This window comes from Cataglyphis hispanica, chromosome 1, assembly GCF_021464435.1.
Source record: "Cataglyphis hispanica isolate Lineage 1 chromosome 1, ULB_Chis1_1.0, whole genome shotgun sequence".
Taxonomy (NCBI): Eukaryota; Metazoa; Arthropoda; class Insecta; order Hymenoptera; family Formicidae; genus Cataglyphis; species Cataglyphis hispanica.
This window is the reverse complement of record NC_065954.1, coordinates 6,963,312-6,978,304: the sequence shown is the minus strand read 5'-3', so window position 1 is coordinate 6,978,304 and position 14,993 is coordinate 6,963,312. Positions and strand designations below refer to the sequence as shown.

At 36.5% G+C, this 14,993-nt stretch overlaps 1 protein-coding gene across 5 annotated transcripts in view; it reads right to left on the bottom strand.

Moving 5' to 3' along the window:
• LOC126849935 (leucine-rich repeat-containing protein 24-like) overlaps window positions 1–14,993 on the bottom strand; it is a 186,075-nt gene that overhangs the window by 74,846 nt on the left and 96,236 nt on the right. For all 5 annotated transcript variants that reach the window (XM_050592366.1, XM_050592405.1, XM_050592386.1 and 2 more), the window contains one exon: window positions 5,252–5,292. The gene's annotated coding sequence lies outside the window, so the exon portion shown is untranslated. The remainder of the gene's footprint in view (window positions 1–5,251; window positions 5,293–14,993) is intronic.

Sequence of the window (14,993 nt, the reverse complement as noted above, 5' to 3'; positions counted from 1 at the left end):
TCGAAAACGCATTACGAGAAAGATACGTACGATGATGCGAGATGGGAGTTGAGATATGTCCAATTCGAACATGTGTAATATATCATAAAAGAGTGTTATGCGCGTCTGCATCGCTACACGGTGATATATTGAGACATTTGCGAAATATCCGCTAGAAAAACCTCTTCGCGCTACAGTGGAGATAATAAAAAAAAATGTATTAGTTTTTGAATTGAAAAAAATATCTACCATGACTTTTTGCGGTGAAAACATTGTATATTATAAAATATAATGTGCAAAAAGCATTACAGAACACATCGGAGATTAACAATAGCAAGAATAGCTAGAGCCATTTCGTACAATTTCAACAACAATATTTGGTTGTACTGTCCATTATTTGGGATTCCATATAAAATCCGCGAAACGTTTCTTTGACGAACATGATATTCGCGAAAAAAAAAAAATAAAAAATAAAAAAGAAAAAACAGGCACCACAAATATCGACTGAAACGAATATAGGATGGCAAAAAATACGAAGGGCGGCGAATACGAGCGCGCGCACTTATTGTGCGCTCTGGATACGATTATTGCCGTTCGCACGCTCGGCAACTCAACAGAAAAGTGTTGCGTTTCGCGCACATATGCAGATATTTCAGTGGAACATCCGTGCGCGCAAATATACAAAATATTTGCTGCAAAGCGTTGTGTTTTACGAACGTTGAGTTCGTGCAAACGCGTTTAAGACGACGTCGACCACAACGTTTTAAACTTATTGTAAGTGATCGAGTTAGCTACTACGTTATTCGCTGTGCTCCTCGTTGGCGCGTTATAAAAAAAAAATTTGTATGTAGATATAAATTTCCGTCTTTACTTTATGCACGACGTATTTTCGCGCTCGCACATGCTTTCAGAATGCTCTCCCGCAGCGCGTTGCTCGAAGAGAACAAGTATCTTTTGCGACGTAGTCCGTTGGAGTGGAACACCACAACTCTTGTAGATGTACCCGGCGTCTCACTTCGCCGGTTTCCGTGAAAGTACTCTCTTTATTTACCGAGATGCTACAATTTTTGTTTAGCACCCGCGCGGACTATTTCGTGTCGCGGTAAACCAGAAAGATTTAACGATGCATGTCTCTCGAAATAAGTACAATGCGATAAAAAAGTCATAGATATGCGAAATAAATGCGTTCATAAAAAGCTAAAATGAAACGTTTGAATTCGTTAGAGGATTCGTAATGTCTCTCTTTCAATTCGACTGTGCGACATTCATTTTTTTCCGCTGGAATTTCCTTTTCAACGGAGAGATACTCAATGTTAAAAGGCGCGGAATAACTCCCTTCAGTGCTAAATTGAAAGAGCTTTAAAGAAAATCGCGCGAATAGATTGAGAAATATCCGCAGACTCTTAAAACAGATCGCTTAAGGTGCATTGCCGTTAGCGACCTCTGAATTACAGACTGTTCTTGAAATATTGGCTCCTAAAGGCACGCGATGCTTCTTTTCCACTTTACGGAAGGACGGTGAGGACGCAGTCGATCGATCATAGTTACGTAATCTTTGGTCAGAAGATATTATACGCCCGCAATATTCGACCTCGAAAATGTTTACCGTACTAAAAAGAAAAATGAATAATTTCGATGTGTAATTTATTTCTCTTTTTCTCTCTCTCTCTCTCTCTCTCTCTCTCTCTCTCTGTCCGAGAGGTCACGAGTAACGAGTCATACATTGGTATATTACTTTGTATTCTTTGTATTACATACAAATTCAATAATGCTTGAGCATCTACCTACGTATTAGAGGGTGAGTGTTAATGAATTTTATGACTTTTTTTTGCGTATTGCGCCCTTCATTCGTCTCTTTTTTCCTCTCGTTTTCTCGCTCGTTCTTTCCAATCTCGTAACACGCCACGGCTTACGGATTTATATGCCACGTAGAAATGAGTAATGACTAATTTGCATTTTGCGCGTGATTTTGTCAGTTGATGTTACATTGAGCGTATTAATAATGCAAGGCACGCAAGCCAGGTTTATTCTACGCCATCGAAATCGCTTTTTATAAGAGAATTATTACACGCGTTGTTTTGTATGCTGACGCATACGCGCGATCATGTCGCGGTAATAAAATCTATGAATGAAATATAGCCTCGAGTTTTCCAATTTTATTGGAGATAACGCTCCGTTAGGAATTCGTTAATATCGTCCATAGCGTTCTCGTCAACTTTGTTATATCGCCGCTAACATTCAATTCGGCCGAAGCGAATCAATCAACGCATCTATCGGTATAAATGCACCTTAATATTTACGCAAAATGATAAGGAGTCACAATCGCGAGAGAGACTGCGCATCTTCTATTTAGTCGTGACATCTCGAATGACGTGCGAGCGCGATGGAACATCGCGCAATCGTCGGTGAGTCAACGCGATTTGCATCACGGGAGGGAAGGGGAGGGGGAAGAAATTTCAAGAGGAGAGAGTTGAGAAAACGTCGGTAGCAGACAATAACTCGCGATCAGGAAGTCGACTACTGCTCTTGCTGCCTGCTACTCGATATTCACGCGAAATGGAACGCACCGCTGCAATCGTTTCAGCGGCATTTTGCGTCTCTAGAATTCAATACCAGAGGCTGCCTCTATCTATGCCGGCGGGCCGACAAAGTGGATGGTAAAAAAAAGGAAAAAAAAAAAAGCGCGAGTATCGGGATGTTCGAAGCTCTATCGCAATGGGCGTTGCGCAAAGTGTCAGTTTCAAAAACGCGACAGCAATTTGGCCATAATTGGGGCGACGTCATATAACGTTCCACGCTTAAGCTTGAGGTTTCCCCTTTTTTTTTCAGTAGCTTTATCTCGCAGCTGCTTTCATATTCTAGTAGATCTATACCAATAAAAGCATACTCGAAAGAAAGGAGGTCAAATCAAAAGAGAAATATGCATATCTTATATTTCTTATATTCTATTGACTTATTAGTGTTTGCAAAAATTCGAGTTTATCTTTATTGCACAATATAAAAGGGATTAGTTTGACCGATTCTGTGCTTCGGCGAATTTACTTTGAACATGGGAGAGCGCAATTTTATGACTCCCATCGGGAACAAAAGCCGACCCCCTCGACAGTATACCCTCTCCCTCTAGTCTCGCGAGTGAAAAAAAAAGTACCCGTGAGATGAATTTTTTCGTCATAATAGAGACGTCGAAAGGATTCAGGGGGGAGGTGCTGTGACAACAAGTGGCGCCCTAACGAGCTTTTTATAGCAGTTGTGTGCGCCGATCCTCCCGCTTGCAAAAACGTGACTTTCTCGAGCGCGTGCCTAGCGAGCTGACTCGCACCTTCTTGACCTGCGAAAACAGCTTTTGGCATTGTTTACCGTCAAGCTTATACGACGAGGTCAACTTGTCGCGCGCCGGACGGTAAATTGGGTTATCATGGCGGGATCGCGGGCGAAGTATTAACAACTCTTTCGAGCAAAAAACATAGCAGTCAACCCGGTGTTTTCGCGATAATCGCCGCTATTAGCGTGCGGACTGGTCCCTTCGGGCTACCAACGGGAGAGTAAAGTTTGTCGCATTGGAAAAATACTCGAAAATATTTTCGTATATAAATGACTTTTGCAAAGAATTTTTTGCAGTAAAATGTTACGTAAATAACGTTTCTTAGCGAGAAATAAGAAAAACACTAAATGAGGAGTGTTGATAAAAAATGCGTCAATAGAAAACGAACTAAAGAGATAAGAGAAAAAAAAGAATTGTGTGAAAAAAGTTATATAATTTTGTGTTGTGTCATACTGCATATATAAAGAATATATAAAGCATTATTATTATTAGCATTTATAAAGAAATATTATATAAAATAAAATTCTGTTTGTATCTCTTTTCGAGATGTACTATCGAAGAAAGATTAAAATTCACTATATTAAGAGAATTGTCATTACTGCAACTGCACTGAAATTACGTAGAAGTAAATGAGATTCCACATAACATATTGCTAATGCAAATGCGAACTTATAACTCGTTTTTGATTTGTTAATAAATAAATGATCGTATAGGTAATTTAATTTCCTATTTCCAGCAATAACGAGATATTTCACTATTGATTAACGAATCCAAACGTAAATTTCGAGTTCAATTTACAAGTTTGTTTTATCGATTACAAATATTGCCACGTGCAGAAACTTGATAAAAAATATGTAGATATGGAATTTAGATTTATTTTCCCTCTTAATATATCGAAGCTATAAGAAATCGAGTTAAATGGTGTCGCGTAGGGTGCAATCAGTTTGTTCATCATTTAATAGTAATCCACGTAGATATGTGCATACGTTTCACAGAGAATTGCAAATTTTTAAAATCATAAAACGTGGAAAGCCAAAGCTGGAGCTAATAGTTATTCTGTTCAAACAAAGCTGTGCGTTTCAATGAATATTTTCTCTCGGGCAGCTGTGAAGAATATATTTATACATATACACATACATGCATTTATACATCTGTACATTGATGTTCTAAAAGTTGCATTTCAATTACGCGTAACTGGAAAACAAACAATTTAATTAAATCACTAGCACTGTGCGGTCGTTTTGTTGATGCGCGATGCTATATCGCGTGATACATCGCAAAAAAATAATTTTGCAGCACAAAACCCGTTTTTTTTTAGCGCAAAGCGAAAGTATTTCCGTTAAAAAGGTAACGCGAAAGAGAAATACTAGTTGACAATCTGAGCAATGATCGTTCTATCGTGTGTCTATCACGATAGAAAACTGTGACAGTATAAGGGTACTAGAGTGACAATCAAAGTTAGGCCGGATATCGACGGATACTCCATAAATAAGTTTTTTTACGCCGAATGGGTGACGGCGATTGCTTTCGGCACTTTATCGGATATATCGTTTGGCAGTATGCGGGCATCGAACCGACAAATCCAACTGAGAAATGACATTTGAATTATTCACATTCGATACCTTTTTTTTTTTCGTCGCTAAAGCGCATGGTCCTTGCCGCAAGGAAATTACATTTTGCCAAAGAACGGAAATATTCCCGGAACAAATGGGGCCCGTCATGTTGAATGGTTTACATTGATGGCAATGCGAGCATATAATATCAGAAAGGAAAATAGCATTTCAATTTTTTCAACGGAAATCGAAAAGTAAGCGACGTGTTGTATACGGCAATGCAATATCATTATTATATATAATAATGCTATAGTGGCGCATAATATATACATACAATGCTTTATATTTGTTCTCATAGATTTTCGTTGTGTTATATTTTCAAGACATTTTAACATACCTGTTTGCAGCACCGTTCAAACATGGTCCAAATATATTCACCTGCAACATAAAAAAAAAAAAAATGTTTGTAAAAGAGAGATAAATAATAATATTATTTTAATTTTATATATATATATATATATATTACTTAAATATTATCTATGCAATATATTAGAAAAGGCACAATTTTGCATTATATCACCTTTCTTTTATATCAATGCAAAGTACTCAATTACAATATTACTGTGGATTAAATCTTACCAAATCTCTGTACAAAAATCTCTCGTGATCATCGGATAAAGCGCAAATATTAGCAAAATATTGAATATCTCTTGACAAGGAATATTGAAGTATCATCCTCTCGTAAATATGAGAGAGCGCATATCGTTTTACATGCAAATCACAATCCCGACGCCTCTGAAATGCAAGCTACTGTCACGTTGCGCTCTACAGTGTGCTTTATATATATAGAAAATTATTTTTTTCTTCTATCCATTTATTTTCGTTATCATCGGAAGTAGATTTCGAGTAGTTTGGTAACTTTTAATCGAGAATTTAATATAATCGCATTCCGAATGTCTTAGGATAATGACTGCTGGGTATCGGTTCCAAGCAGAGTTGATTGAAACACTTGCTTCGACGCGAAACTTCGAAGCCAATCGTCGCAGATAAATCGGATTTTGCAGTTAATGGTTTCCTTAATTACGCCATCCGTCGCCTTCAATATATCTAACGTTAAGTTATAATAAAGAACAACGCGCGCGCGGAAGTTTCTTACTTGTGATGCAAATATATATTCATTTTATATTATAATGGAATTAATGGAAATTAAGGGAATTAATGGAATATTATAATAGAATAGTATCGAACGAATTCTGCGCTCTTTTCGCTTCGCGCAATTGCGACGATACAATATTCGAATCTTTTATTCACGAGATTAAATTTTCTGTAGGCATTCGGTGGTTAATCGAAAACGCACACTCGCGCAATTATGTAATATATAATATTTAACGTTCTCTTTCTCAATATTTTGCTAGAATTCGACAATTACAACTCTCTTGCATATGCACGTTTATCACTATAGCGTCGATGTATTATAAATGAGAAAAGCAGTATTCCGCGTCTTTACAATTGTGTTCTAAGGGGGATACTTGTCAACTCTTCATGTATTATTCGTTTATCGTGTGCGTGCTGGAAAATATGTTGAACTTAAATAGCGAGTTCTCCTCGCTTGCCACTCAAATAGCTTCGCATACATGCTCATGCAAATTTTAAAATCTGTATCTCAGAATGATCGTGCAAATATTTAAAATGGCGTTTTATAAAGACAAAGAATATTCGGTTATACAGTTGTGTGCGATACTTTGCGTAATTTCGAACCACCACTGTACTAGTGCGGAAATTCATCGTTTTAGATAATGAAGCGTTAATTCGGTGAACCAATTGATAGAGTGCTTTACCAATTTCATGAACTTTATATAAAAAAAGAAAAAGAGAAAAAAAAAGAAAAGAAAAAAGGGAAAAGAGAAGAAAAAAGGGGAAAAAAGGGATAATTGCGCTGTGATGGGAATTTTCGTACTCCGGTTGATAATTCGCTCAAATGGAACGAATGAGTGCGAGGAACGTAAATTAATCCGCTTTCGTAGCAATAGTCGTGAGAAATTGCGACGTCGTCCATCGTGGTGGAAATTTGCCACTGTGTTGGCAAATTTTCTAGGGGTTTCAGACAGTTTTGGAAGAAATGTTGCTTAAAGCAACGCCGCAATATACGGAAAATATTTCTTCTATCGCGTGCTCCCCTCACGTTTTCAAATACCGTCCGCTTGCGTGTGCGTTTTCCGTAAGTGACAGACAACGGTGACACGTGTATTCTGGGATTAGTGTTCTCGCGTGCCGCACTCCGTATCCGTCAGAAGAACGTAAGCCCCGTGACACGTGTTCTAGCACGTACCTTTCTTTCGGTGACCGCAATAAGGACATGCCGCGTCATAACTCTTGGATGCATAGAAAAGTTGCGATTAGATAAGCACGTTGCACAGAGAACACCGAGTGCTATTGTCTGTGCGAAATTAGATCGAGTTTGCGGAAGCATGTCCTGGTCGCCGATCGTAGTTTAGTTTACAGGTAGATGTCGAAAGTTATATAATTATATTCAGAATTCAAATGTCATTATTAGGAAGTTGTGTAGACAGGAAGGAATCGAAATACTCCGACGTCGCAAGGAGAATAGTTAGCGCGATTCCACGTTGAGAATGAAGATACATATTCAGAGGCTCAATCACGATTTTTTTACACAAAGTTACGATTCAGATATAAATTTATATAAATTGTCAATAATTACTTCAAATACAGAAAAAAATGTCTATATATAAAATCAAATGTATCATATAAGATCAGGCCGAAAAAAAATATATATGTAATTTAAAGTAATGTAAGTCACACATCGTATAGCCAGAATCATTCGGAATAAATCAAAGTAACCTAGATTACGCCAACAGAATACGCCAGATATAATCACAGTAAGACAAATTATGTCAGAGTAAGCCGGAATAGAACACAAATTGAGATATATATATATATATATATATATATATATATATATATATATATATATCTTAAAAAGAATCTATATACATGTTGAGATCGAACAGAAAAAGACTTATATACAAAAGTATATAAATAATTTCTCTTAAAAAAAGTAAAAACTGGAAACTTTATTTCGCATTTCTATCCTCGTATATTACCGCTACTTTTTTTCTCTTTTGTTACAGCGCAACTGTAGCGGTGTGTATTCGGGATAAATGTACGCGAAGCTATATAGCATTTTAAGCTTCTACTTTCTATGACATGGTAAGTTTCTTGTACAGAGTTTCGGATTTTACGAGAAACATGCTATTTCGAGAAAAGTGCCTATTTTTATGTGGAAACGCGCGAACTCATTTGCTTGAAAATGTCAAGACGTTAAAAGCAGGGTTGTCGAAATAGTAATAAGGAGTTCAAAGTGGGATCAAAAGTCGCATGTGCGTTTGAAAAAACCAAAAGTCTAATTTCTTTTAATAATGCAAATTCGCAGGCTCAGTTTCGTCCCGGCATGCCGATCGCTCGTCGGGACAACGTTCGCTTGATATTCGAATAGTTTGCGCAGCACAATCCGTATCTCGACGACGAAACTACGGGATTGCAAAGCGATATTTATTACCCGTACTTCTATCGCGCCACTCGACCGGAATTGCTGCGGTGCATGTAACGCGCCCGCCACGGCAAATCGATGTCTTTCATTACTCCGTTACGGCGCGACGTCTTTGAAAAGATTTGGCCGAGTTTCCAGATCGTATCTATCGGACGCCCTACTATTGCCAGTCTATATTTTGCAACGCGCAGGTAGACATCTTAATTAATGGTTACACGAGAACCTCGTGCCCCTCTCTATTAAGGCTGAATTAAGAATGAAAAGCAACAAATTTCCGGTATAAAATCACAAGATATCTTAACTTTTATAAACTGATGAATTTCTACAAATAAATTTTAAAGTTAATAATTATTATTATTATTGCTAAATATATATTAAAAATGTGAGCAAAAATTGTAAGCTTGAAATGAGGTTTGACTCCTCTTGTTCAAACGATTATTATATACATATTAATATTTAATAACAATATATAAAGCAAAGGCTTTATTTAAAGAAATTGATAATTTTCATCATTTATCATCGAGTCACATCATCTGAGTCAACGCCTCGCGGTATGTTAAGTAATCGATTATCCGGAATGTCATTAACTTGCAGAATTTCGCTACAATCCCGGGATCTAGAATCCTACCGTATGACAGCGAGGTCATTCTTCACATATGTAATCATGAATAAATAATCATACATCTTCCTGCATCGAAAAAGCTCGGTTGAAATGATCTAATCCAAACAATGGTCCGTCGTATCGCGTGGCACGGCATTCATGACCGCAATGCCACTTAATGACAGTGTCGTTATATGGCTTAGCTTTATTACGGTTAGCCACCCACGCGTTGTTCCAACCCCCATTGAATTTTCATGAACATGTTGGGAATATAATATAACGCGCTGTTAAGGTTCCTGTGGTTTTATTGCACACACACACACACACACACAGAAATGCAAAACAGGATCACTGTATTATTAAAAATTTCGTCATGAAAACGCATTTACAATTCTGTCGTCACCGTATCATTAGCCTAACTAACGTATAGCAAGCTATATATGAAACGGCCGACAACCTGAATCGTATGGATAATCGATTAATCTGAATACGATTAATTATTCAGACAGTCATTTCACAAAATCACATAACGTTCTCGAGATCACACGGCGCCGCCTCATTATTACGTTCCTGTTTCTCTGTACACGTGAACTTGCTTAACGCTTCAATAGTCGGAGGGTGAAATAATTGAGCTGTAGCTACGTTAGCAGCGTAAACACAGGCGTTCCGCAAAGAGATGAGAAGCCAGATCGGTATCTGGCTATAACGGAAGTCACTTAAATGCAATAATATTACGGATTAGTGCGTCGGGAGGCGTACAAATGATTTAATTTCAGTCCTGTTCGTTAAATATTGGAATATAATGAGAATAACGAATACAATGCGCGTTGTGTTAATACAAAGAATATACTCCGGATATATGCAGCGCGTTATTCTTTCTTTCTAATATGTTTCTAATGTACCGTAGAATTGACATAAAAATTTATATGTGCTTCGTTTATTTTACAAGGCATTTGCTCTTCATTCTTTCGGCCTCGCTCTTTGACATATATATCATTAAACGAAAATAGAAGAAAACGAGAGAAATAAAAAACAAACGACAATAATATTACATTTGTAACACTTATCATCGGCATCGAGATTATTATTGCATGAAAGCGACCTTCCGATGAGAGCCTTAGGCCATTAATTTATTTCGGATACGCGCCAAAGTAAAATACATTGTCGTTTTTAAGAGCAAACGCATGTCGCGTAATGTAAGGCCTTCGACTAGTAACATGGCCGAGAATCCAGAAAAGAAAATAATCCTCCGCGATATCCAATCCTTTCTCATATACGCTTCACCGCCTGCGCAGCAAGAAATTGACTAAAGCGAACAAGGCCGAGCTCGTACAGTTATTTGATTCCTACGTACTCTACCTACTTTCTGAGAAGCTCGAATTCGCTTCCGCGTCGGAGGCAATTCTTGACTCTACTATCTTCCGAAATACTTAATCAAAGGAGAGCAGGCTTCGAACTTTGAGGCAACCAGAACGTGAATTCGTCACCGAAGGCAGCAATTGACGACGGATAATGAAGCAAAACGCGCCGTTGCTATTAATGGAAACGAAACTGACATCATGACTGTTCGGTTCTTCTTCGAGTGTAGCGTATGTAATAAATATTAGCGCATCCCTCTAATGTGGCTGCTAATACTTATAAGGTTCTATCTCTAAACCACATCTGAGACCGCTGTTTCTCGTACTCGACAACATTCTTCCGAGATAAATACGGGACTGCTGCTTTGTATGCCTCTCAATGCGAACATGTTCCTCCGCCACGAGGTCAGAATTTATCTCGTCGTTAAGAGAGAACGTAAGCCTTTTGTGACAGAAGAAGAGCGATCGTTACGAAGAGAATGTTATGCCGATGGTTGAACGCCAATTAATGGTACGTCGCGGAACTTTCAAGAGTTCGTCGTTTCTGCCGATGCTTAAAGAGTTACGACTGCGAGGCGTGTTCGTGATGTGTAAAAGCGAGCGTTAGAAACGTGAATAGTTTCACAAGCGACTCAGGAAGCGCTCTTCTCAACTTTAGCCTTATATTTTAACGTTTAATTTGCCGAATGCACGAATCAACTAATTATATTATTAATTTCTTATTTGTAGAAATGGCTTTGTGCTCTTTTCGTTTTTTTTTTTAAATACTCCAAATTTTTCTCTCGGTTTCTACATTAATATTATCAGCAGATGTATTGGACGTCGTAAATAATACAATGCGATATCACTGCTAAGAAAAGGCATAACTATCAATCCTAAATAATGAAAAGACAGTTACATATGGAACGTGCTAGATTCTCTTCTAAAGTCCAGGTGCATTCCCCAGATACCACTTTACATCTTGCTCCACAGGCTTGTATTAAACATTTACTCTGCAGAGTACGTGTTGGACCTTCGCACGGACCGTCTTGTGTGCATAGGTTCTCACCCGTATATCTCCCTCCCGCGTTCTGTCACTCTTTCTCCCTCTGCCATTTTCCTTATTCGCTATTTAAATAACAAAATAAATTCAAATGTCATATGCCTTCAAATACACAACTTACTTACACAATATTGAGCTTTATAAATTCGAAATTTTCCAGACACTGTAAAATTGCATCAAGGGTTTATTTATGTAAACACCATTATAACAGATTAAATAATGCAAACTCTGAAAAAAAAAGATGTAGAAATTGACTAATTGATTAAATGTAATTTTCAAAAAAATCCATCCATTTGCGATCATGTCAAAAAAACGCAAAAATATGAAATTTCTCGACTAACGGAATCGCCGACAATTCTATTTCTATGTAGGCGTACAATACGTAGCAGTTTTGTGTCCACAATCGCGTAGTGATTGCTACGTATTGTACGCCTACATAGAAACATCCTAAACTCGTGAATTAGAAATGCCGGTGGAGCTCGGTGCGAGCATACGACAAACCTGCGAAGATATTTCGTGCATATTTGCTTACGCTCTCTAATGCTATATTCTCCGAGGCCAATTGCGAGCAAGATTGCCACTACAAAAAGTTCGTTGCATCCCTATTCTTATACACGTCGTGAAAAATTAAATGAGACGAGTGAGAGCATTTTTTTTTTTGCTCGAAATGAAGTGATTTAATAAAACGGAACATACACTAGTTGCAAACGAACCAATAATGAGAAACAATAAATTGAGAGATAAATTAATAATTTTAATAATTTCGTAATTGATTCAAATAATTATTTTGTTACTCAAATAATTATAACTCATACTATGAACAAAGTTCTAAAAAAATAAATATTTTATAATACGAGCAAAGTTCTTACGGAATGTGAATTAATGTAAGAAGAATGAAAATATTCGTAATATTTCTCGAAAATATGAGTAATAAATGTGTGGTGATATCGTACAAAATGCAATGTGTCCCATTTTTAGAAACAATTTCCGTGTGATTGCGTTTGTTCCAGTAATATTGCACAAGGGAGAGATGTTTCACGGGAAGACTGTATCCGTTATTCAACGCAAAACATATTTTTCTGCTATTGGAACTTGCGCGATGTAATGTTCCTCTTCATATAAATAATAAGAAACCACAGAGCAAAAACAGCTATCAACATATATTGCCAAGAGATGAAGTTCCTAAATTAACAAATCAAACAGCTTATTCTCAAATGTATAATTTGATTGTATTGCATATTTTGTTTAAATATAATAACAAAGAAAAATATAATTTTTTAATGCAATAAGTCGAATAACGTAAATCTCGCTACAAATATTGTATTAAATTAAACAGTAAGATTTGATGTGACAATAAATATAATGTAACAAATTACATTTTTCTTATGGAATTTAACACTGAAATTTTCTACAGAACAGAAAATTGGACTCGATATTAATTCAACGAGCATTTTTAGAATTCTTTTCAGAACACAATCTCTCATAATGTAATCGTTCTGATGGCGTAATGTCATCACACTATCGCAATCATTATCGGAATTGACTTTATATCTTTGGCGATGCAGGTCAATGTAATTTATATTTCTATACTTTTCACGAACGGATATTTTACTCAAAGTTTTTCCGCGACGGGACCTTTCCTGTTCACTTCTTTGATACGTACATAAAACTTTCGTTCGACTTTGCGATCTGGGTGCACATAGCATCAATATTTTTACATCTATCAGAGATCATCAACCTTAGTTCACAAACTACAGCCTCGCCGACAACTTCTCTTAGCCTTTGGCAACCGCACTTATTTAGTCATACAAACGTGCTGTTATAAATGTTTAAGCAAAACTTTATGACGTATTTGTTATTACTTTTTTTGCTTTTTGTTACACTAAGAGAGGCATATTATGATGATTTTTTTTGAGATTTATATTAAATTAATTTTTTATTAAATCAGCATGAAGAATGCATGCAATATTATACATTGTACAATAGTAAGCAATATTATATATTTCAGATGCGATACATAGCGCCTTGTACAAAATTTAACTTAACTTAATGGTATAAATGTGTCTAAAATTCGTGCACTTGTAGAACAATATTTGGATTCGCGTTATATATACGAAACGAGAAAAGCAGAAAAATATGTTCGAAACTTTAATAATTAGTTTTGATTATTTGTAATTTTACATTCCAGCAATGTAAGAGAAAAAAATTAATTTCTCTTGTCAGAGGCCTTGAATTAACAAAACGCATGTAGACGATTATTATTATTATTAATAGTATTATTATAGTATGTGATTTTGGTATTATATTATATTTCATTTTTTTTATATATCCATTTTTCACGCTAGATATATATTTTTAAAAGCAGAGGTGATACGATGGAAGAAAAATATCTGATTTGCTCAGAGATGCATCTGGCGTTAAGCCAAGCCGTTTTTCTCTCATGATATGTGGTAGATGCGTAATTCTTGTTATTCGCGAGAAGAGAAGGAACAAAACATGAATCAAGAAAGAAAAATGACAGCAATAAGAAAAGACAGAAATATTGATGTTATAGTCTTTGGTGAGATTAGATTTGTTATGAGAGAGAGAGAGAGAGAGAGAGAGAGATACGAATACATCTCATAATTTTCTTCGTTACATAATATATATATTTATATGCGTTGAGAAATAAAAAGATTGAACGGATTTTTAAATCATCATGTGATAAATCACGTAACTCGCGCAATTTATGAGAGAAATGCACAAACTCGTGTAAATTAAAGCAACTTTAAAAAAGAAGAAATTACTCTCGGAGAAAATTGTGTCTCGGCGTGCTTTGCATTTTCTTGCACGAAACGCTGATATTGTTAGTGGATATTCAAATTTTACGCTCTTCGCTTCAACGATTTCAACCTTTAGTAAGGCGCCTTTACTAGTTGAGAAAGCTAAATTGGAGTGAGATGAGGAACGGATAGAAGGATGCACAAACGAATGAAAATGAAGGAAATAGGTCCGAAATGTCCTTTTGTGGCACCGACGTCAGATTATACAGAGTAGTTTAAATAAAAGAAGCTGATTATCCAGCAAAATATTTCGAAGGTCGATGAACTTTTGACGAATATTTGAAATCGCAGCGGTCTCGCGCAGCCTTTGAGCGACAGAGAAATTGCGGTGTAAGTATTTCTCAAAGGGCTAATATCTAAAGCACCTAAAGTTTGAAGCTCGCTTACGATCGAGGACTCAAATCCATATTTCACGCTAGCTCGGTACTCGACCAAGGAATTAAACTTGACTTGGCGTTGAAACGCGCACGGTAAATGTTCATGTTTAGAGCTCGTTTTTGCATAACGTCAATAATCGTTCATCGTGCACGCGGATCTAAATCGAGAAATATCAAGCCTTTTATAAAAGGAATTCATTTAAGTTATTAAATCATTTATGTACTATTAATGTGCCAATCCACACTACAAAATTGCGTCAAAATCAATCTATTGCGAATCTCACTTATTAAAATACTTTATTTATGCTTATATAATTTGTTGTCAATTTTTCATTAAATATAAACTCTATATTTTCCAATTTTATTTCATC